Source organism: Lissotriton helveticus, chromosome 6 (genome assembly GCF_964261635.1).
Source record: "Lissotriton helveticus chromosome 6, aLisHel1.1, whole genome shotgun sequence".
In the NCBI taxonomy this organism is placed as follows: domain Eukaryota; kingdom Metazoa; phylum Chordata; class Amphibia; order Caudata; family Salamandridae; genus Lissotriton; species Lissotriton helveticus.
In genome coordinates this window covers 1,955,847,056-1,955,869,604 of record NC_136067.1, presented here as the reverse complement: position 1 = coordinate 1,955,869,604, position 22,549 = coordinate 1,955,847,056, and positions in this window count along the sequence as shown.

The window sequence follows — 22,549 nt, the reverse complement described above, 5'->3', positions numbered from 1 at the left end:
GCTCTTGCCACATCCTCTCCCCTCCCTCCCTTTCCTGTATCCCACGTGGAGGACTTAGCTAAATTAGCCTTATGAATCATGAATTAACAAAAAGAATTTTAATGACGAAATTTACTTTATTCTTTTTCTTAAATACTTCAGATTTCAGGACTAATTTAATTTACCGGTGGTTGGCCACATGGTGGGAAGTAATATAACACCTGCATATGCAACAATTTGAAAACAATATTTAACAATATTTAACAAAGTTTGAATCGCAAGACAAAAGCGTCTATTTATTGACCATGTTTTGGATTCTGGTATGCAGTTTCGAAAAACTGAGGCATTTTGAAGACTATTTAAAAAAAAAAAAAGTACTATTCATTAACAATGGTGTTGGAGACAATGGGTATGTCAACAGCATTTGTAGATTCTATTTTTGATTTTAAAATAGATCAAAGCTTTATATGTAAAATCTACATATTGCTGTAGAATGTTGTGTGCACGCCCCAACGAAGTTTAGAACTCAGATTGTTAGGGAAAGTGGAACAGATAGTTACCTGGTGTTCCAGATGTGAACACTGATGCTGCAAAACAACAAAGAGCAAAGTTCTAGCAGCCTCTATCGGGGAGGAAGATGATGCAAGATGTTTGGATAATATGCATTATTCAAGTTGCACACCAGTCAAGTAATAGTTAAAAACTAATTTGGAATCATTGGGATGTTTTTACCACATGATCAAAATTTGATGTGGATAATAAATGAGACAACAATTAGGGCCAGATTATAAGTCTGGCAGTCCTCGGACTGCCAGACTCGTGGTGGCACGGCGATGGCGGATGCAGTCACCGCCGCACACGCGGCCTGAATGCCAGATTACGACTCGTGCATTCGGACCACACTAGGATCGCTGGCTCTGCCATGGAACCACCGTTCGCTTGAGTAGGAGCAGAGGTCGCAATATGTTTGGCGGGACCGCCACGGTTCCGCCAAGCATATTATAAGTTTCCTCTCCGCCAGGCTTTTCATGGCAGCAGTTCCACCACCACCATGAAAAGCCTGGCGGAGAGGAAACAAAGGGGGACCTAAAGACATATGTTGGATGCACACAGGGAGGCATAACATATGCCCCCCTTTGTGCAATGCACATAGACTCCTGCACATCATGGACTTACGAGTCTACGCCGTGCAGGAACCTTGTGAGGTGTTCCCATTGTGGTGCCTTTATAAAAGGCCCGCCACCTTTTAAAGGGCAACGCAGGAGAAGCCGCCACGCCGCCAGACCACTGGAAAGTAGTTTTCTGGGCGGCAGGCGACGGCAACCTTCGGCAGGGCCCTGCACCACCCCTCTGCTGTAAAGTCGCAAGTAGGCCCTTATTGTTTATGAAGGTGAAGACAATATAAAAGATTTGATTGTGAAAACAGAGTATCCTCAGAAAAAACCTGCACCAACATTGTTATTATTACCTAAAAAAATTGAGACATACCTATGCTGAGATTACAATAACTGTAATGGTGTTCCTCCATAATATGGTAACCAAAATATCACAGGCCACAAAAATTGTGTCAAAAATATAGTGATGTCAAAATATCATGATAGAAAACATTACAAGATAAGAATATCATTTTTTAGGTTCTTTATATCTTTTTTTAATATAGTCGCTTGATAATGCATTTTAAATTATATTGTGGTGTTTTTTATTAGTGTTTGTTTCGAGAATTATTATTATTTTACTGCTAAGTGTGTGCAATTTATTTAAGTATAGTTTACATGTTTTGATTTGGTAATATATTTAAATATTTTTTATTTTATTAAAATGTATTTATTGGTGCGATGATGGGTTTGTATGCAAATAGCGTGGAAAGTACTTTTTAATGTTTATTTTTAGTTGTTTATAAATCATTCCTAATTTTAATTTTTAATTTGATTATTAGTTTTCTAAATTATTTTAGTTGTAAATTGTTTAATAGATAATCCTGAATAACATGGTAATTATGTTTTATAATTGTAAGTTGGTTAATTGTATTATTGAGTTTATAAATTATTTAATTGATTTTAATAGTGTTCAGATTAATTGGATTCAACGTGCTCAGAATTTATTGTATTTTTGTAAATTGTATTATTTTTAGATTAATATATATTGTTAATTTCTAGCAGGTACTATTTTGTTATTTTTGATTTTTAGAGTTGTAGAGTGGAAGATTTTGTGAAAATATATCTATATCCATACATATATTTTATATCTATCTATCTATTTTTATATATATAATCAAGGGCACTCGATGCCCGAAACCCATCATGTTAGGAGTGAGATAAAGGATTAAAAAACATACCTGCCATTGCAAGTTGTCTCGTGGTTCGTTGGCTTCCATGTTCGCCGAAATGAAGGGCTGGAAGTTTCTGTTTGTATATATATATATATATATATATATATATATATATATATATATATATATATATATATATATATATATATATATGTATATATATATAAATAGATAGATAGATAGATAGATATAAATATATATGTATACACACATTTATGTATATATATATATATATATATATATATATATATATATATATATATATATATATATATATATAGTCACATTTTTGATTAGTACATTTAGATAATGTATATTATAGATATGTGTTCGAATGTATATAACACTTCCCCAACTGCTGCCTAGTTTGGATTGGGAATAGTCAATATGGCCCTAAAAGTCTAAGGGCCTGATTATGAGTCTGGCAGTCCATGTTCATGACGTGCTGGAACTTTTTTGTTGTTTCCATTGCGCTGCCGGTTTTCAGGCACCACCATGGGAATAGCAAAGGACCCCCTGCCGTATTATGAGATACACATTTTTTATTCGAAATATGGTCAGCAGTGTTTGCACAGCTTTGGCGCAGCAGAGCCGGGATTGCACCATTGCTTCTGAGCCAAAGTCACAATCAGGCCCTAAGCTTTTCATGTGTATTTTTTTGTCTTTAATTTTGTAAAGATTTATTTCTGGTGGTTTAGTTTAAAAGTTATTTTAATAATTATTTTTATATATGTATTTTTAGAAGAAATAATATTTGTATTAAACTTTTTGTTTAATTTGAATATTTGTACTGTATATGTATTTGTGAAATATTTTGTATATAGTACTTTTACTTGTTATTAATAATAATTATTCTTTTAATTAAGTTAGCCACGTTTATTTTATCATTGTATTTATTTATATATTATGTTTATTATTTTTATTATTTTGTCATTTCTAATATATATATATTTTTTATTTTATGTTTATACATTGAAACTTTAGTTTTTTTATATTATAGGTAGTTTAATGTATTTTTTTTTAAATAACGTTTTGTTAAAGTTAATATAATGTTTAATATGAAAAATTCACTATACTTTCCTATTTTGTTATGTTATTTTTGTCTTTTCAGCTTGCTCCCTATTGGAGGATAACATGTTGGAACCAGACATCAACCCGAATTCCAGTGCTTATCTCCAGGATGCCAATGAGCCGGCCATCTTGCACACATGCAGCAACACAAAGCCAGATAATCAAATTGGGAGAAAAAGCAGAAATAAGGCAACAATCATGGGATTACCAGTGGGACTGATGGGCAACCAATAAGATTAAGCAACGCAAAACAAACATGTGAGGAGTCAAAGCTGAGAGGGGAATCGTGAAGGAGGGTGCAAATCCTATGCACCCACAAATATGTTGCCAAGAATGAGACATGAGGTCATGTGGAGAAGCGTGGCTCAGTGGTTAGAGGCGGCAGACCCGGAAGCTGAGATCGGCCGTGGACCAGGGTTCGATTCCCCGCCTCGGCGGGTCTCGGGCTCAAAAATTCCACGGACTCGACAATTCTCGCTCCAGTGCCTACTCGACTCACGGGGTCACACTCTGCGACTCTGGGCAATAGCTTGCTTAATCTCCACTACGGCCCCTCGTGGCGGGATGCCTGGCTTTCACCTTGTGGATACCCTTCCGGGGTATCTCACAGGGGAATACCAGGACGGGTTCCCTAAGCAAGCGCCTTGAGACCCCTGGGTGATTCGTGCGCTATATAAATCGAAATACATGGTTGCATTGGTGGTAAATAGGCCCTGTGTGTACAGTTCACACTAGAAAGTCCAATGCTTGAGGTGGATAGAGCTGTAGGTTTTATACATGCCACTATCCTGCTTCCACAGACTCCAGGCCTGACCCTGTCTATATAGGGTGAGGGAAACTCCTTCTCGAAATCAAGCACAAAGTCCCATTATTCGAGGCACTGCGTACACCCTCCACGTGCAACTTTCTGTGATGCAATGCCAACAGGTAGGATTTAGATACAGTGGCGGCGGCTACGAAAAAGTAATGTTGGGGCAGGGGAGTTCGATTGAAAACGAAATAAAAACTAAATAAAATAAAAGTTCAATTACCTGATTAGGGCCACTGCCTCTCCTCCGTCCTCCCTCTGTTTCTGGCTCCCGGCAGCACACAGGCTCCCACACTCCCCTAAGCCAATCACAACGCTGCTTTCACCATCATGACAGCAGTGTTGTGATTGGTCTGAGTGGCCTAGTTTGGCACTCAGACAGAGAACTGGAGCCTGATCATGTTCTCCACCCGGCTGTGTTATTCTGCCGGGTGGAGAAATGCTAAGTGCGCATGTCTAGTTGGCCGGCCCAAGACGGCTGGCCAAACCGTCATGCACTCTTAACTGCACCAACTACTCCTCCCCCAGCTCATCGCCTAGCCCAACCTGCCCAAACCTGGCTTGTACTAAAAGTGACATGAGAATAACGTAAATTATTAACATTGTGTTATTATCATTTTATTTTTCCTTTTGCACTCAGTGGGGTGATGCTCCTCCGCCTTAGCGGAGGAGCCGCTGCTGTTTGGATATGAGGGTAATGCTCTAAAATGTAATTGTAATTCAGCTGCATATTTTCAAATAGCTTTTATATTTAGAGGCAGATATATGAGTACAAGATCTAGCCTGATAAATTAAAGTACCTAGAAGATTCAAACGATTTTGTGTCGTTAATTTGGTGCAGCGCACGGGTTCAAGAAAAGGGTTATCATGCTCGCATTTCACATTTTGGTGATTCCTTTATTAGCACAAGTTGCAGACATTGTTTGAGGTTGTGTGGGCATTTTCTTCCAGGTTCTATCGGGAGTAAAGTACGTGTGCAGAAAAGTATGGCGGGGTGACACAATGCAGATAAATTACTCTAAATACTATTTTATGAAGTTATCTCATATTAATTTCTCAAAAGTCGTAATTGGGTGCAAAAACCGACCTCATAGCATATACAAAAAGTTTTTCACCAGGATTGTTTTGTACCTCAGATCAACATAAAACTCGAAAAGTGCCCACAAGAGGCCTTGGACCCTCCATTGCCTGAGCACCATCCCCAAAATGCCAAATGCCTGACCATGTTCATTGCTGTCCAATGGAATTTAGGTTTCAGTTTCAAAATGGCTGCATTCATATCTGGCGGATAGACATCAGGCATTATCTCTCCCTTTCCTTTCCGTTCCAAGTTCAGCCAGGTCTGTTAATCACGGTGTTCCACAGGGCTCAATCAGCCCTATCCTTTTCAATATCTATATGAGCCGTATGATCTCACTTATTAAATTTCATAAGACCAGCCTGGTAAACTATGTGGATGATACTCAACTAATTCTGCCATTAGAATGGGATCCTTCGAGGACACCAGATGGCTTTTATAATTGCATGAATGACATAAGCAACTGGCTCAAATCAAACTCCCTGAAGTTCAATGGAGATAAGACTGAGTTCTTATGCTGTCCAGTAAATAAAATTCCAGCCTCACTACCATCTGATTCCCATCCAAGAAATGGTTAGAGATTTTGGGGCCTATTACGATCTCGACCGGAAAGCCTCTGACCTGAGGTTGGAGGCTTTTTGACTGAAATCATCGGTTTCTATTCCAACCTTCTAATTACAATCTAGGCAGTCGGAATTGAAACTGGCTTGTCATTCTGCCTGGATTCCAATGGACTTAAGGAGCCTGTCGGACAGTTGTAGACCGTCCCATAATCCCAATGGACGGCGTTTCCACTGTTTGGATAATGATGCTCGATTTCCGACAGGCTTTCCATGCCGGGCTTTCTGACATGAAAAGCCTGTTGGAGGTGAGTGTTGTGGCCCCTAGCAGCGCCCTCTTATCCTTACGGCCTCCAGTTGGGGCCAAGAGGGTACCTATGGTGCCCCCCGGTTGATCCCTGCACCGTGTGGTGCAGGGATGAACATAACCTCCCATTTACCAATGGGAGCTTGTGCTACGCCCGGTTTACAGCTGCAGCACAAGCTCCCATAGGGAAATGTGAGTGTGCGACCGCACCATGTGCGGTGGCATCGTAATTAGGCAGTCGGGACCAGAGGTCGGTCGGTCCCAATTCCACAATGTCGTCGGTCGGAGGCAACTATCTCCTGCCATGGGTAGGATTAAATTCCTTTCAGTATGGAAATATGAAGGATCCATCTACAATATTGCCAGGGAAGTAGGGGAAGGGGTTATTCGCCAAGGAATATATTTTTCCCTACGGAGAAATATTTTTATAAGCAAAAATGCCACTGCAGAAATCAAATGAGATTTCCCCTGGGGCAGATTTGTGTCATGTACAATCGGTCATGACACAGGTTTACATGCCACAGTCTTAAGCCTCCAGATACACACTGCCTCGCGTTTAGTGAATTATGCCCACCTCATTTAAGAACATAGGTCGTTGTTTTCTGCAGCACTTTATTTACTCACACGTAAAGAATAAGACAACATACCGGATGAATGAAATCTGAGCCTGTGTGCGAGGGGCAGATGGATCTTTGCAGATCCCTGCAGACAGAGGCAGGCACTCAGTGCAGTGAATCAAGGCCTCTCCTCTCTCACAGGACAGAATGTACAATTATAGCCATATTACTCCAGCAGATTCGATTTTGGTAACAAACACTTGCTAACTGGATGGCAATTACAGCAGAGAAGCAATTTGTGGCATTTTAGCAAAGAGTTCAGGAAATTACCCAATCATAGACTGATGAAAACTAATCTTAATGAGTCAGCGCCATTTTATGTCTTAAGATCCCAGCAGGCGTTCCAGAATGCCTGCTCCTGGTCCCTGCTGGTTCGGAGTCAAGTTACTGGAAATATCTTGGGGTACAGGATTGCAAGCTTCTCCTAATAAGTGTGCAACCCTTACTTGTGCAAATGCCCTCTGCACCCCCATCTAGTAGTAGGTGCATCTCGAGGACGGAGGGTGTGACCAGCAACCCTGCTTTCATTTGTGAGTGCAATAATTCAGATATATCCCTGAGGCATTAACAAACAATTTGTGGTGCATTATCATGAGATAATTTCCCGCCATCAGTGAGTGATCTCTTCCAAAGGTGGTGGGTCATTCTTTCATGCTTGCTGGGAGAGTGAGTGGTTGGCAGTACTCACTTGGGGGCATATTATCAAGAAACAGGGTTAAAATTATCGCCGTTTTAGCGGCAGGAAACTGGCACTAAAGCGGCGATAATGGGCTTGCTAATATGCCCTTGTGAATTCCCAGAGAAGCCCATGTTCTGGTGTGAACATGGGCTTCTATGGGAATTCCCAAGGGTGTATTATCAAGCCCATTATCGTCGATTTAGCGCCAATTTCCCGCCACTAAAGCCGGCGATAATTTTAACGCTGTGCTTGATAATATGCCCCCTAGAAGCTTCGTACCAACACAGCGTTGTTGCATAATGTACATGGTATGAGATGCCACCTTGTCAGGGACGTCTTAAGGATTTCGGGGCCCTGGGCCAAATGTCAATTGGGGGCCCTGTTCAGATCAGCTTTAAAATAGGATCCAATTTCAGCTCTTCGCCCCCTCTTTGGCCATGTCTCTGACAGTGCAAGGCACAATCGTCCAAATTCTAAATGTGTTTACATCTAATATTGAAGGAGAGCGTCGTGTTTTCAAAATTATGATACAGAAGCAGTTAAGTATTAGTATTGCAAATAATCTTTATGACCCCCTCCTCATTTCTCATATGTGAAGTCCTGTTTCGATCTAAAAGAAACTTTTTTTTTACTATTTTATATCCTCTTGAAAAACTTGAACATTTCTCTGCAAAATATCTGTAATAGACTCCCATACATCACCCACATAAAAATGTGGAGAAGCGTGGCTCAGTGGTTAGAGGCGGCAGACCCGGAAGCTGAGATCGACCGTGGACCAGGGTTTGATTCCCCGCCTCGGCGGGTCTCGGGCTCAAAAATTCCACGGACTCGACAATTCTCGCTCTGGTGCCTACTCAACCCACGGGGTCACACTCTGCGACTCTGGGCAATAGCTTGCTTAATCTCCACTACGGCCCCTCGCGGCGGGATGCCTGGCTTTCACCTTGTGGACACCCTGCCGGGGTTTCTCACAGGGGAATACCAGGACGGGTTCCCTAAGCAAGCGCCGGGACGCTCACGGGCAGCCGTGCGCTCTACAAATCCAGCACATTTACATTTACCCACATAAAAATAAATTAAAGGAAAAATTATTCAAGGTTATCAGAGCAAGACTCTTCAGAACAGAGCTGGTTCTATCAGGGGCCCCTGAAAGGCCGGGGCCCTGGCCCAGGGCCCACTTTGCCCATGCCTTAAAACGTCTCTGCTCCTTATAAAAGGTCTGGTATGGATCCAGAGAACACATACCGAAAAGGCAAGCGTCAAAAGCAGTGAAAGTCTCACTGTGACCGACTGGTGGAGGATTATTACCCAGAGGGAAATATTAGAACAGAAGTATAGTGGCAATTAATCATTTGTTTCTGAGTAAACTGATGGGTCAGCATGGCCTGAACATTTCCCTGCATTTTCTAATGTTGTGTTATTGCCCTCTGCTCGGGCCATTAACGGCGCTGAGGGCTCTGGATAATTGCCTGCTTGGCAGTTATGGGCCTGACTTGAAGGCACTGATTTGTGATGACAGAAGAGCTATTAACAGATTACTAGGCAGGAGTGCGGTTGTAAAAAGAGTTTATTAGTCCACATCCCCCCTTGGTCCCACCCAGCTGAGTATCATGAACAAGCCCCTGCCCCCGCCTGCCTTTTGTCCCTGGTACTGAGCATAGCGCCCAGACAAACAGCAGGAGTTGGCGCTAGGATTCTAAGCACTCAACAGGCTGGACCAATCCCAGCGTTCCACACAAGGGGCCAATAATGCTCTTATTTTTAGATATGACTTATGAGTGGTATTTTTACAAGGGGGGGCATCTGCATAAACATTTATATATCTATTTCATGGTCATGTAAAGCTTGACTCTATTCTCTGTTTACAGTTTGTAAGACACCCACTAAATCAAATGACTGCAAAAAACACTGGGGCATATTTACAAGGAAAGTTGCAAAGCGTGTCGTTAAGCCAAGAAGGCTAACAACACGCTCTGTCACTTTAGAAATGCAGAGCTGCACCATATTTACAATGAATACGGTGCAGCCCTGCATATCCCTCTGTGCTGGCGCTACATTTAGCTGCCCTGTGCCAGCTCAGGAACCCTTGCACTATAGTGCACCCTGTTAAGACCAGGTTTTTCCTGCTCCTAATGTTGGCGCTGACCCATATTTACGCCACCTTCGTAAATATGGGGCAACATAAAAAACAATGAGTGTTGCCGTGGAACACCCACCTCAACACTCATTGTTTACCCCTTTCACGCTCCGTATAGCGTGAATGGGGGCCTTATTTACAAGGTACAGTTAGGCCACGTTAAGTCGCTTAAAGCTGCCTTGTAAATAGGGCAAAGCCCTATCGCCATCACAACACCACTTTCCACTACCTTGTGGTGGCGATAGGGGCTTATAAATATGCCCCGTAGTTGGCTTTTCTCCGACTACCACTCTCACTAGTGTAGGTGACCAGATAAGTGAACAGTCCCAGATTTTGGATTAATGATTTGGGGGAAGGGTCCTACCACGTTATTCTTCAAATATCTTGCTAAATTGAAACATAGTTTCAGTGAGAAAAATCAGGGCTTAAACTATGACACACTCAACAGGCTCCTAAATCAACATTAAAGTGAGGAAAACCAATAAACCCCCAAACCACTTTAGTAACATGGAGAAAAATGTAACAATAAACAATTCATTAAAATTATCAAAATTGTATTAAGGGACCGGGCTGGAGTAAATTTCCGACTTTCTGAAGTGCATGTAGGGATCAGATCATTCATGTTGCTGAGTGTTCACAAATTTACAAGGCTAATCTCACCCCAAGAGAGTATCCAGAAAATGTAAATCCCCCCCACTTGAACCACACCTCTAAACACACCAAACAAGGAAACATGACCCAATTTAGAACTGTTCCCTTTGCCCCTTCATCCTTCTTCCATCTATCAATTAATGAATCCTTTTACCCTTCTATTAATTCATCTGGCAGTCCTTTCACCTTTCCATCCATCTTTCCATATGTCTTTTCACCTTTCTATCTATTAATCTTTGTCTCAGACATTTCACATGTCCACACATCCATCCAACTACTCTTCCTCATCTGTCCCTTCTTCATACTTCCATTCATTCACTCGTTTACCTATCCATCCTTTCACTCTTTCATCCATCCTTTTGCCCTTTCACCTATCCATCCTTTTACTCCAACCTTTGATTCGTTCATCCTTTTTTCACCCTTCCACCCTACACTTTCTGTCATCGTGTTCCCTATTATTCATTAGCATTTTGTCTGCTGGCAGAAGAGACCACAAATGACTGACTATTTTCTATTGGGACACAGTGACTCCCTCAGAGTAAACTCCTGCTAAGTGGATCAAAAGCCATGGAGTGTTGGGAGCCACCACTAGAGGACAAAAGAGGCCCACCACGAGATAGGTGCTAGACCCAACAAGAAGTACCTGGCTGCATGCTAAACAAGCAGGAAGGGGAAAATCCACACAAAATGAACGCTCCAGTGGAAGAACCAAAGATATACACAAACTGGGCACTCCACAGTGCCAAAACTCCCCAGAAAGCAGCAAAAACCTTAGTAGAGGGGCCGGAAGCTGCTCAGAGGATCAAATGGCTAATAACTACAAACCAAAGAGTGAGCAAGAGGAGCAAACACATAGGATACCCAGAAGGCACACACAAACCCAAGCAGAAGAGGGGAGAGGTGCCAGCCTCAAGTAAAAATGCAAACCTCTTGGTTGAAGCCACAAAGTGATGAGGGGAGCAGAGCAGACCAACCTTAAAACCCCAACCCCAAAATAGGTGGGAGTGGGCCAAAGTTCAAGAAAGAAAAACCTCCCAGCAGTGAAGTGGGAGGAGCCAACCCTAAACAGAACCGCCAGGCAGAAGCAGAAAGCATCTCAAACGCCAAGGCCAACAAGTGGAGACCTTAACCGAAAGCAAGTCAACCTACTGTGCCACACCAGAACTCAGCCACTCAGCTCCTGAACCTGCCCGTTCCACAGCATAAAGCACAGGAAACAGCCCGACATCAAACACCACCCAGAGAAACAAACATTTACAATGCAATAGGTCTCGCAGCATTAAAGTTTGAGCTATTGGCATTGTATATTACAATGTGTTGCATTAATTTGTTATCAAACTCTGAATTGTGTATAAAGATGATTTGCAAACTGTCAAATGTTGCTGAATAGTAAGCAACGTTGTGAATAATATTGTTTGCTAGTCATCCTTGGGTACCAGAGTACTTCACTTGAGGCAGAGGTATTATCTTTAGACTACAGGTGCCGGTGCCGCTTGAGCTACAAACAGGGCCAGCTTTAGCAGTGGTGCTGCCCAGTGCGACATACTTTTTGGACACCCCCACGTCCCTCTTCCCCCACCTCCTCCTCTGATTCCATCATTACCACCGTGGAAAAAGTGGACCTCAGCTTCCCTTAGGCCCTCTCTCACATACATTTCATTTGCTTTATAGTGCTGGTAAAGGCTGGCTTTACGAATCCGCTCAGAAATCCACCCAAACGCCGATCTGTTCTTTGCAGCAGATTAACCCTCTGCACTACTTTATGGTGAGTCAAACCTGCTACTAGACAAACCTCTGATCTCTCTCTATCAGCAACATTAATCACAAGTTATCATGACATTTTTATTGCTGCCTGAAACCTGGATTTACAAGGAACTCTGCAGCAGGTGCTTTTAAATTGCATGTTACTGTTTTAGTAAAGTTAGAGCTTCTTTGTAATGAAAAAAATAAAAAAAATCCGCCGAGTTTCATGGAAACAATTTAAAAAATAGAAAGTCAAAATGAATGAAGACCCCTAAAAAACTCCCACATGTTTAATCTCAGAGCACTTACGCCGGAAAAAAAAAACACATGCATCCAATGCCAACAATATGAGTATGAAATTCAGAAAACCGTTCTCAAGCAGTTAAGGTACTACAAAAACACTTAACATCAGTAGAACATATAAAGATCTAAATACTGAAAAACAGGTTGCCGTGAAATTCATATTCAGCCCTACACAGGCAGCCATGCTTCAGCTACTCGGTACTGATCTGCAGAGGGCCTTGAGCAACATACTGGGTAGTATAAGGATTCTCTCTAGAAATGTCCTAGGGGAGGAGAAGAAACGTCCGAATACTGACACACGCTGACACTAATACAGAAATGCCCAGGGGTATGTATGGTTAGCAGATCAATACCATTATCAATGTGAATCAAGTTCAGGCTCTGGCAGTTCTAATTACTAAAACTACTGCAGTTTGTATGCATGAATGAAGTAGATAATATATGCAGATATCAGAACCTCGAGCAGATTTCTTAAATAAATAAAAAAGGAAGGAGAGACCCTAGTGATCTTCTTGGCTCGTGATGAAGGCTGTTAGACATGTATGGGCAGAAACAATCAGCCTTAACATGGCATTGTAGAACAATAGACGCAGGCGCACTAAAAAACTACAAGTGACCGCTTTTGTTGACATAAGAACCCAGGATAACAATGTACTGGGAATAGGGATATTTATCAGGTGTAATTAAAAAAACTGTGTGGAGGTTGAGACAGTCAACAAAAAAACGGAACTGTCGGGGTAAACCTGGGACGTGTGGTGACCCTACTTTCAACAAATGTAATTGCTAAAACTATCCAACTCAGTACAACCACATTCTGAAGTATTTTATGTTTTTATTATTATTATTATACTAAGCTACATGCTCAGCCGCACATTTAACAATATACACTCTACTGGCTAAAAAAACAACTAATGTAACTGAGTGAAAGGCATTCTAATAAACATAAATAGGCAGTTACAAAAAGTAACTTGTAGCAACTAAACGTTCTTAATAGTAGTTATTTGGGTAAACAATTCCATACGTGATCAACTGCACCCATGAGACACTTCACTTCACAAGCCAGCGGCAACGGATTCACAGGCATGTCAACTGTACTTGGAAAAGTGACAGATGCCGACTGAAAAGGGATTAGTTGCAGTCTCCTTCTACTATTGACAATTGGATTAGTTGCAGCCTCCTTCTACTATTGACAATTTACATGTGTGTGTTGTGTCAGTTGTTGCACAGGAAACACACACACATAGACACGGTAAGTGAAATCGTTGTATTTGGAAGAAACGTAGGCAAAAAAAACCAGTCCGAGTGTGCAAAGCAGGCACATTTAGGCACGCCCACGGCGAAAGCCGGACATGTCGGGACATAAAACACTGAACATTTTCCCTTACCGTCAAAGGCAGCTGCCTCCTCTAAGGGAAAGTCCAGAGGAACTTTCAGCTCAGCCTTCCTCATTAGCTGTTGCTCAGCAGTGAAATGGTCAGCAGAAGACGACCCTGCACCGACATCTCCGCGATTCATCGCGCTCTGCGAGCAGCTTTCCCGCGGCAGAAAAACACCCTTAAAGCTGCTCTCCCGAAGCCGCGCGCTGAGCTGTCCCACCACCACATGGAGCAGCGACAGTTGAAACAACATGTGAGCGAAACCGAAACCTTCTGTGGGGCGAGACTTCCATCTTCGGAAGCCCGCGCACGCGCCCACGGAGTGCCACGGAGAGAAGCAGTGCTGGTGACGCGGGGCTCCTATGCCTGAGGGAGAGCCCCGCGGTGGCGGCTGAAGTCCGGAGTGGCAGTAAGTGGGCCGTACTTGTGGGGGAAGGGGGAGTGCGCTTGTGTGTGTGTGTGTGTGTACGTGCTCGTGTGTGCGGGAGGGGGAGGGTCTCTGTATGTGTGTGTGCGTGTGTGTAGGTGCGCTCGTGTGTGTGTCTCTGTGTGTGTGCAGCGGGGCGTTGGCGGGGTCTCTGTATGTGTGTGTGCGTGCATGTCTGTAGGTGTGCTCGTGTGTGTGTCTCTGTTTTTGCGCATAAGTAAGCAAGGGGAGGTGTGGCTGTGTGATACAGCTTTCCAGGAGAGGAGACAGGAGCTGGCCACAGCGAGCGCATTCACGTGCGCGTAGCCCGCTCAATTCCGAGCGCGCGGCCAGCTCCTGTCTCCTCTCCTGGAACAAAGACTCGCTGACAATAGGGTGTCTGGCGAGACCGCGCTTCGCGCAGCTAACGCCTACGAGACCCAAAAAGGGGACCAAAAGACCTAACTGAAAGGAGCATTCCCAGAAGGAGAAATAGGTCATTCTCTCAAAAGGAACCAGCACATGCAGAGGATGCCCAAGCCAAGCAGAGATAATGGTACCTGGATCAGCCCAACAACAGGGAGCACAGGGGAGGGCCACAATTGTCCCACATCCCAGGACAAAGTGGGGCTCTCTCACCTCCATCCTTATAGGAACCCTAGAGTGTTACACAGAGCAAGAACACTTCCAACCCTAGCAGAAACTGCACGAGGGAGGGTCCGCAACCTGCTCCTCCCATCAGGGAGGAAATAGGTAGCCATTGATAGGTCCACAGCATTGCCAGACTGAACAAACTCAACTAGGGTCCCCTAGCCTGTGAAGATGAAGAGCAGTTCAAACATAATTAGAGCACTGCACAGACCCTAGAAATCCAAGCAGGGTGCTGGGTGGAGAACAGCCAACAAAGGCAAAGAGACAGAGATCATGCCCTAAGGCCAACAAGGGAGAAGAGTGGGAATCTCAAGCCTAGCCAAAGAAAATATGTTGCAGGATACTCAACTGTCCTTCGATGAAATTGCGTTCAGCGCCCCAAAGCCAACAAAAAGCACACACTGGAGAAGCCCGCAGTCAGGCTTGCTAGTCTGGATGGGGGTAAATCCATGTCTAACAAAAGGTCCAAAGTAGCATTCTCGAGCCACAGAAGGATAAGCAAAATTCCTGAACAACAACACAAGCTTAGCAAAGGAGGTTGGGGCATAGCAACACTGAAGAAGAGATAAGACAGGAAAATAAAACAGTACCCAACAAGCCCCAAGTCCAACCGGCAGCATAGTGGGAAGCCAGTGCCCAGCTCACATCCCAGCCAGAGAAGTGGACACTCAACTGCCTCCCAGTGATGGTGTTAGTCCTGATACTTTTTAGGTAGTGTTTCCCTGATCATTTTGCTTTTTCCTCCTGGGTTTTGCTGATTCTCTTTGTACACATGTTAGGAAGTGGCGCTTACCTGATGTTTTTAAACATGTCACATGCCTGCCATTGCAGGCCTGTGTGTGCGCACTTACACTAATGATGTTTCTTAACATGTGTCCAGCATGTGTGGGAGCCATTGCACTTATGCTCAGGCTGGCCTTTCTAAACCCTAGCCAAGCCTGAGGAGGCCTTTTACTACCACTAGAACACCCCTAGGGTAAGTCTGGGGGGTGAAGCACGAGAAAGCCATAATAGGTACACATGTGTGTGCCCTTCCCAGGTAGTGAAGAAAACCCAAGTGTGCTTTCATTACTTATGAGGTTTGCTCTCCCCATAGGCTAGCATGGGGGAATTGTTGAAATTATTTTGGGCTGCCATAGTGGATTGCAGTGCGGCTTCAAAATCCCACCATTCCAGTGGCCCTGTAGAAAATGAACATGTAGAGGAGCATCCTCTCTCATAACCTGAACACTTTGTGTATTCAGTGAGCATGACCTCAGCAGCTCCCGCCGGACGAGTCTAGGATGTCTGATGACTTGAGTCCTTCACAGAATATCCAGATATCCCAGAGACCAGCCACAGCAAGCAAATCTGGAGTATCTTTGTCCCTGGATGTTTTTTGTTCCTGCAGTTCCATTAAAACATGAATCATCTTTGAGTGATGATTTGCTCTGCAGGAGGGACTGTTGCAATTTTCTTTCCGCGATGTAATGATGATCAAGAGCAATTTGCAGAACCCAGACTCTTGTGGGAAGAATCATCTCTCCGAGCCTCCTTGCTGCCGTTACCTGCATCCATGACTCTTTGAAAGGATGGGACAATGAAGTGATGTATTTAGATAGCGGCGACCTGACCACGGCCTGCGTGCTTGAAGAATTGGACAGATGGAAGGTCACCGGAGGACATGAGAGCAAAGGATCAGAGATTCAAGAGTTACATCCCAACTCAAATGCATGTATTTGCTGATGGTGACAGATATAGGAAGAAAGTATTGACAGGGCACAAAGATTGGTACTGTACAAGGACTAGCAGGCTGTACATAGAAAGAGATACACATGGGTAGACCTGTGTGACCACCTAGGGCTAACTAGGCTCCTTCAACACATCACAAACAGGAGCCCAGACTCCCCAAAGCTGTTGTACACATAGTTAATCAGTATGCAGAGGATGTGCTCTGAGACATCATGAAAGAACAACACTGACTTGTACTGCAAGGTCTATTGCTGGCAGGAAGCTCAACTTCTCACCAGATGTGGCCATAATGTTGTGTCAATAGTTCTCTTTTTATCTCCCCTCTGTAGGTGTGTTCATAGTACAAGCGACTAGAGACTATTGGATGAGGAGGATCAAGCAGCATCTGAGCAGCCCTCTTCTGCTGTTCAGAAAGTCTCCTGTAGTTCGACCGCCGTACAGCAATCCGGTGAGCCTCAGCAGCCAATCTTGAGTCAGCAGTAAAGATTTGGCAGTGAGGTAGCCAGAGACTTATAATAATGGTGCATGTTCTTAAAAGTGTGTTAGAAGATCATTTGTGTGGAAATGTGCAGGAAGAGATGAAGGTAACATCTGGAGTAACACGGAAAAGGACTTTATGTCGGGAGGAATGTACACAGAAATGAGTAAGGAGCACACCATCAAAGATAAAGTATTATTATACTGAATTACATATCCCTGTGTATATAGTGACCCTCTTGCAGCTTGGAGACACTTGGGGGCAGAATTATCACCCTGCTGCCCTATGTAAAAAGGAAAGGGAGGAATGCACCATATTTAACATTATACAGCATATTCCTGTCCTTTTCTTGTGCACTTTTTGCTGCCTAGCACCAATGCAGGTACCCTTGCGTCATGTTGTCGGGTGCCTGCATTGTAGGCAGGATTGTTTTTGTGCAGGAAGGAAAACCTTCCTGCATAAAAATAATCCTCAGATACATTTTCTTCTTTATATGTGTGAGATGTTTCTCCTCGTTACACCTCACCTAGGGAGGTATAGCATTTTGATGGATTCCCAGGTCTACCACTAATGGTAAATCAGCGAATGCCTCAGAATCCCTGGGCTGATGTGTGGGACCACCCATGCTCCACCCATGGAATGCCCCGCTGCCGCAGAGTAACGCAAGTCACCGATTTGTGCTACCTTGCATTACTAGATGTATCAAGCCATGCAGGACCCCACAAGGTGGCCTTGCTTGGCTTGATAAACCTCACTTAGATTTTGGTTCACCGATGCGCCACTTTGCATGGCACTACAGCGCCACACAACCTTGATAAATATTGGCCTTGGTTCCCAAACTAATGCCCTCATTTAGCATATGCTGGGCTGTTCTGCCAGAGCAGCAGAGGGATGCACTCAGCTGCCATGGTGGACGACAGCCCACTATATTTATAGTTCACCGATAGGCATACAGAGAGCTCTGTGACAGCAACTCCCTTGAAGACACTGACTCCTTGCTGTGTGGGCTCCTTGTTCAAAGCACAAGCCCAGCAAGTTGTATTGTGTTTGAAATTCAAACTTTCAAAGTGGAAGATTGTTTTCGAAAAACAAAAATAAATATTCCTCATACCCTGGGAGTTTTCTTCCGGTGTCTGCGGGCCATCTATTTGTTTTCCTGTTAGAGATTGTCAGGTTTTTCGAGGCAGTCCCAACAGGAAACAGTTACCTTGAAACATCTGTTTGAAAGAGGGTGGATGGTAAGAGGTACTTTGACCAGGGCCTAATGTGAAGTGGGTCGTCAGTCAAAGATTTCCACAGCTAGAAACATGGTTGTTCTCCGGACTCTAAATAGACGGCTGGAATTGCACATTTGGCAAACAGGGTACTTTGCTACTTTGGTGCGGGCATAACTTATCCATCAAACTGTCAAATGCCCACCGTGTTTTCCATACTGTTACAGAGGCAGGCACTGCCCTAGAAATTTGGAGCTAGCCAGGGCCGTAGGCACAGGGGCGGTTTGAGGGACAGATCAGTTCATATATATCTTTGCCCCCCCCCCAAAAAAAAATGACCCAGACAGCTGGCACAGTACAAGTAAAAGTACAAACACTCAATGTAGTGGTTGCATGCATAGTTCAGAAGGTTTATTTTGTCACATTTCCTGTACATCCAAAGACATAGGTTAAATGTCAGGCTGTATCCTCTAACAAATTGTTGCTTTTCCTTTTAACATGAAGATATTCTTTGCTGTTCTTTCTTTAACTATAACTTACGTACTTATGCCTATTACCCCCTACTGGGGTTTAGGCCATCAACCAGGACTCTACAGCATTCTCCGTCCTGGGCTTTTCTTACAATCTCACTCCAGGTGTAACCCATCTTGTTGCAATTCACCTTAAAGGCCTTAAGGCCAGGACTTTCTTGGCCCTCCTATCTTCCTTTCCCTTTGAGGGTTTCAGGTGTGGGTTTGCCTGGTGGTGTTTTTGATTTGGGCTTTCCAAGGGGTGACATGCCCAGTCCTAGCGTCTTTTAATGATTTCTTCATGAGCATGAAGTTGTAAAGTCTGGACTCGCGGTTTATCAACGCGAGTCCGAACGCTAAGACGCTGACAAGGAGGACTGAATAATACGAGAGCACATCTACAGCTCTGCCATTAAAGTCCATATTATCGGGAATACTCACCTCTCATATAATTGAATACTGTTAGATCTGGGGGTCTCTAGTTGGCAGAGGTAGGTACCACTGTCCAAGTAGGGACCCTTGCTTCTAGTCAGGGCAAGGAGATAACCCTCTGAGATAACCCCTGCTCACCCTCTAGGTAGCTTGGCACGAGCAGTCTAGGCTAACCAGAGGCAATGCGTAAAGTATTTGTACCAACACTCACAGTAACACAGTGAAAACACCACAAACTGACTCCACAACAGTTTAGAAAAATAAAGGTATTTTTAATCTAAACTACACAAGACCAAAACGACAAAAATCCAACATACACAGTTCAAGAATATGGTTTCAAAAAGAGTTCTTAAGGTTGCGTTAAAATTCTTAGGTTGCGATAGAATTCTCTACGTTGCGATAGAATTCTCTACTGATGCGTGAAAAGTTCACAGTTGCGTCACGTTTACTCACAGTACCTTTTAGTTGCAACAAAGTTCCAAAAGCAGAAGCTGGTGCGGTGGAAAACAAGCGATGCGTTGCTCCTGAGACCCTGGGGAGGCGATGCGACAGCCCCGCTGTAGCAGCGGGCGTGTTGCGACGAATCCGGTCTGTATGGGGAGGAAGGCCACTTGTATGGATTCCGATGCGTAGGTTCCATAGGAAGTCTGTTCTCGCAAAGGCACGATGCGACGATCTCGTAGGGGCTGCGACGATCTCCGGGGCGACGATGTGCGGTCCAGCGGGGATCCTCTCTCTCGCAGCTCCTCGATGCGTTGATTCTGCGACGATGCTCGCAGCGACGTGATGCGGTCCGCAAGCAAGCGGTGCGGCGTTCTCACCCAGCGACGACAGGCTCTGCGACGATACTCGCAGCGATGTTAGATTCTCCCGCCCCGGTCTGGTGCGTCCCGCAAACGAAGGATGCGACGTCTCTGGCAGCGGCGTCAGGCGCTGCGACGATCTCGACCTCTGTAGCGGCGGGAAACTTCTCGCACTGTCGGGGATGCGCTCCGCAAGCGAGCGATGCGATACTTTTCAGTTTCAAAAGTCACTCAAGCTTAGTTTCAAGCTTCCCAGCACAGGTACAACTTCCAGAGGCCCCACAACTGGATCAAGCACTCTAGGAAGGACAGAACTCTCTCAGCAGAGTTCAGGGAAGCTGGGGGTGAAGTCCTTTTGTTCCTGGGACTTCAAAACAGGGAGCCAGCTCTACTCAGGCCCTTGGAGATTCCTTCAAGACAGGGGACACAGCTCAGCAGCAAAGTCCTTCACATCTCCTTGGCAGCAAAGCAACAGGTCAGTCCAGCAGAGCAACAGCAGGACAATCTTCCTTCTTCAGTTTCAGCTTTCTCCTTGGCAGAGGTTCCTTCTTGATTTCCAGGATGATCTAATTTTCTGTTGTCAGGGGTCCTGTACTTATACCCCTAAAGTCTTTGTTCTCTTGGTGCATGTGGGCCCTGAGCCCGGTCTGAACCAGTTCTGGGTGGATCCTGAGCACTTTGTTTTGCTGGCTGCATCTTTCCTTTCAGAGTGAGGGGCAGGGTCCTCAGCCGCCCAGCAGGGGGGGTGGAGCCAGCATTGTGGAAGGCAGGCACAGCCCTATTCAGCCCAGGTGCTAACTCCTCCCACCACTCCAGTTGCAATTGCAGTCATTCAGCCTAGTGCTGACTCATCCAGCCTCCTGGGGAATTCCCCAGCCCCTGTCACTCTCAAACCAGACAGTCAATACACAAACAGGCCCAGGCACACAGAAGGGTCAGACAAGAGAACAGCAACTTTCTAAAAGTGCTGTTCTCAAACACAGGATTTAAAAACAACCTTTCCTAAAAGATGTGTTATTAAATTCTGAGTTCAGGGATACTAGATACTTTTGTCCTATCTTGTTCCTATGGGAAGACATGCTGTTAACCACTGTAGCCAGCATCCCCCATGTTAACCTATGGAGCAAGATAGCCTTACAGTAGTGAGAAACGAAAATGGCTGAAATTCACTACCAGAGCATGTCACCTGCACTAGTACATGCTCTACCTTTTACATACACTGCACCCTGCCCAGGGGGGTACCTTGGGCCTTCCATAGGGGTGACTGATGTGCACAAAAAGGGAAGGGTTAGGCCTGGTCAGTGGGGACCCTGACCAGGAAGACATGGCAGTTCTAAACTGCACACAGGCACTGCAGTGTCAGGCCTGAGACATCATTTTAGGGCTACTCCTGTGGGTGGCACAATCAGTGCTGCAGGCCCACTAGTGAAAATTGCAAAAAACACATTTGATGGACAGAATGTAGAACAATGTCATACATACACCCCAGTACAAAGATCTGGGCCTAAATCCATCGTTTTTTTGCACTCCACACCACCCTGGGTTAGACACTGGCTATATGCAAATCAGCTCTGACCCTGTGCCTCATGGGAACAGTCCAGTCCGAACTACCAAGCCATGTCTTTCCCAGACCGGAATCAAGAATCCAAGGACCGGTTTCTGGCTATCAGCCTTCATCAGCCTGGATAGCTTGACTCCAGTGGTGTGGAGAGCCTGGGACTCACGTCTGAGCATACCCAGCACACTCGGGGTGAAAATTGCAAAAAACACATTTGATGGACAGAATGTAGAACAATGTCATACATACACCCCAGTACAAAGATCTGGGCCTAAATCCATCGTTTTTTTGCACTCCACACCACCCTGGGTTAGACACTGGCTATATGCAAATCAGCTCTGACCCTGTGCCTCATGGGAACAGTCCAGTCCGAACTACCAAGCCATGTCTTTCCCAGACCGGAATCAAGAATTCAAGGACCGGTTTCTGGCTATCAGCCTTCATCAGCCTGGATAGCTTGACTCCAGTGGTGTGGAGAGCCTGGGACTCACGTCTGAGCATACCCAGCACACTCGGGGTGAAAATTGAAAAAAACACATTTGATGGACAGAATGTAGAACAATGTCATACATACACCCCAGTACAAAGATCTGGGCCTAAATCCATCGTTTTTTTGCACTCCACAGCACCCTGGGTTAGACACTGGCTATATGCAAATCATCTCTGACCCTGTGCCTCATGGGAACAGTCCAGTCCGAACTACCAAGCCATGTCTTTCCCAGACCGGAATCAAGAATCCAAGGACCGGTTTCTGGCTATCAGCCTTCATCAGCCTGGATAGCTTGACTCCAGTGGTGTGGAGAGCCTGGGACTCACGTCTGAGCATACCCAGCACACTCGGGGTGAAAATTGCAAAAAACACATTTGATGGACAGAATGTAGAACAATGTCATACATACACCCCAGTACAAAGATCTGGGCCTAAATCCATCGTTTTTTTGCACTCCACACCACCCTGGGTTAGACACTGGCTATATGCAAATCAGCTCTGACCCTGTGCCTCATGGAACAGTCCAGTCCGAACTACCAAGCCATGTCTTTCCCAGACCGGAATCAAGAATCCAAGGACCGGTTTCTGGCTATCAGCCTTCATCAGCCTGGATAGCTTGACTCCAGTGGTGTGGAGAGC